This window comes from Bison bison, unplaced genomic scaffold (genome assembly GCF_000754665.1).
Source record: "Bison bison bison isolate TAMUID 2011002044 unplaced genomic scaffold, Bison_UMD1.0 scf7180017864262, whole genome shotgun sequence".
In the NCBI taxonomy this organism is placed as follows: Eukaryota; Metazoa; Chordata; class Mammalia; order Artiodactyla; family Bovidae; genus Bison; species Bison bison.
In genome coordinates, this window is record NW_011494834.1 from 312181 (window position 1) to 315341 (window position 3161).

The following is a 3161-nucleotide window of genomic DNA, read 5'->3' on the forward strand; positions in this document are numbered from 1 at the left end:
ATATCATTAGGGTGCCCTAGGCGCCAATTAACAGAAACTAGTATATAAATGGGAAGAAACACAAACATGTTATTTCATAAGGGGAAGTCCAGGGGTAGAGCAGACTCTAGGGTTACTCAGTCAGTCAGTTACATGGTACTTTCATTCCTCTTATTCTTCCTTATCTGTCCTCTTTGACAGAAGCTTTTCTTCAGGCCGGTATGAAGCTGTTGGTAGGTATCTCTTCCAGACAAAACCATATCTCAAAGATGAAGAGAAGTGTTTCTGGTTTGGTTCACTCCAAAGAAAGTGGAAACTCTTTCGCCCAAAGCATTTCCCATCAGCTGCCCTTCCATCAGCAGATTTCCTCTGTTATTAGCCAGAACTGATTTGCACTCCCCCCCACGCTAGTCATTGCAAGGAGATTGCTTTCAATCATGCACCCCTTGAGTAGGGGATGCTGTCTTCTTCCGAACTACATGGTGATGTGGGGAGAGTGAATATTTTAACAACATTTGGGTTTTTTCAAGAAGAAAAGAGAATGGATGCTAGTAGGCAACCAGTACTGCCTGCCATGTCACCGTGCATCACTTTGGTACGCATGGACCAAGCCTGGGCTGTGGAGTCAGATGGATCTGGGTTCAATTCTTGAGTAAAGCTTGGACAGACAAGTGACCTTGATCAAACAGCTTAGCATTTATGAGGTTCAGGGCTTTTTCCACTTTAAAGCAGATACAAATGCAAATATCCTTTAGGGTTATTGAAATTGTTAAGTAAGAATAGCTACAACAACTATAAAACAAAAAAGTTTATAGAATTCTGTCCTCGGTAAGTTCTCAGTTTACTTTTTACCCTTCCACTAGTATTTGCCTAAAACTATAAATTCCCTATCCCAGGAAATCACTTCAAATTCTACAAATTTTACTAGTGGTTTAAAATGCAGTAATTTTTCTTAAGAAACACAGGATCAAACCTCTTCCAATTTTGCTATATAGCACGGCATTTTGTTTCCTTTCTATTGAGCATAGAAGTGTTTATTATATTGGAGTATTAGCAAAATTTTCATTTATAAAATAAAATATTAGTGATTACATAACCTGTCTAGCACAAAGACAGTGCCATGTTGTTTTGACTTAGAAAACTGTAAATTATGCAAAAGGGTGAGAGTCAGTTACACTAGACATAAAATACGTGTCAATTTGTCACAAAACCTGAAACAAGTAGAGGCCAACTTCACCTTCATGAAATCTTATCCGACCTAATTTCAAACAATGTTTTGAATTAAAGTTGGTCTTAAGCCAACAATACCCAAATTGGAATTGAGTGGTAACCTTGCAATAAAATCTCATTCCAATTTTCAATTGAAAATAAATTTGATGGCTCTCTTTAAATATTTGAATTTATTTTTTATGAGTTCAAATTCTTTAGATGGAAGGATATGTGGTGAGTTCTGAGAGTAGGTTTGGAACAGGAAACTCAATGAACTTTTGCACAGAGCAGCAGGAGAGGCACAGACCTTGAGAACAGACTTATGGATACAGCTTGTGGGAGGAGAGGGACAAGGAGAGGGTGGGAGGTATAGCGAGAGCAACATGGAAACATGCCTTACCATACTTAAAATAGATAGCCAATGGGAACTTGCTATATGACTCAGGGAATTCAAACCTGGCTTGGGAACAACCTAGAGGTGTGGGATGGAAAGAGAGGTGGGAAGGACTTTCAAATGGGAGGGGACATGGATAAACCTATGGCTGATTCATGTTCATGTTTGGTAGAAGCCAATGCAATACTGTAAAGCAATTATCCTTCAATTAAAAGTAAATAAATTTTTGAAAAGAGCTGTATAACTTGCATTGGTAAGTTCATTAATTATTCACTTAAACTTTTATAGTAAATGTATCTTGAGAGTAATAATTTCCCATCCTTTCTCAGGGTACAATTTTTACCTTTTTACTCTAGGGCAGTCAGATAGAGTAAAAAAACAATCTGACTTTCCACCTTTCCTGCTTGGGAGTTGAGAGTCTTTATGAGAAATGATTTTACTTAAGCTCCTGTGTGGAGGAGCAGCTTACTTGAGCTCTAATTTGTCCCCTGATAACTGCTACCTCACTGCCTCTAACAAAAAGCCATGTTCTCAAGGCCTATATGTCCTTGGCCTCACAAGCTATGATTGGAACCTCTACTCTGGTCTGGTTTCTCCAGCTTTTGCCCTGTTTCCTCTCTCTGGTGAGCTCTTTCTTACCAAGAATTTGGTTGGTGCCATGCCTGAGTTTCTATCTCAGATTCTTTTAAAAATGATCTTTTAATTCAATCTCAAAGTCTTTGGTGCTGCCTTAACTTTGAACTGGAGTATAAAACCATGCAAATATACCCTGTCACCCTGCACCATCAGATTCTGCAGAGGACAGCCCTAAAACTGTAACTAGCTTCAGTTTCTATTATCTATTTTTAGTTGAAATACAGTAGGTCAACAGCATGGAATGTTAGTTCCAGGCATATAACATAGTGATTTGATATTTCTATGCATTACAAAGTGATCACGTTGATAATTCTAGTTACCATCTGGCATCATACAAATTTATTACAATATTATTGACAATGTCTCCATGCTGTATATTTAATCCCAATGGCTCATTTATTTTCTAACTGGAAAATTTATGCCTCCTGCTGCTGCTAAGTCACTTCAGTCGTGTCTGACTCTGTGCGACCCCATAGATGGCAGCCCACCAGGCTCCCCCATCCCTGGGATTCTCCAGGCAAGAACACTGGAGTGGGTTGCCATTTCCTTCCCCAACGCATGAAAGTGAAAAGTGAAAGTGAAGTCGTTCAGTCGTGTCCGACTCTTTGCGATCCCATGGACTGCAGCCTATCAGGCTCCTCCATCCATGGGATTTTCCAGGCAAGGGTACTGGAGTGGGGTGCTAATCTCCCTCAAATTAATATTATATTTTCTTCAGATAAATAGTCAGAAGTGGAATTGCTGGACTGTATGGAAGTTCTTCTTTTTTAATATTTATTTGCAGTATTGTGTTGGTTTCTGTCAAATATCAATAGAATCAGCCATAGGTATACATATGTTCCTTCTCTCCCACCTTTTTCTCCATCCCACCCCTCTTGGTTGTTACAGAGCCCCAGCTTGAGTTCCCTGAGTTACACAGCAAATTCACATTGGCTGTCTATTT

At 39.3% G+C, this 3161-nt stretch overlaps 1 pseudogene; it reads left to right on the forward strand.

The window, feature by feature from the left end:
• The first annotated feature begins 200 nt into the window (after positions 1 to 200).
• LOC104994604 overlaps positions 201 to 3161 on the forward strand; it is a 17416-nt pseudogene continuing 14455 nt past the window's right edge.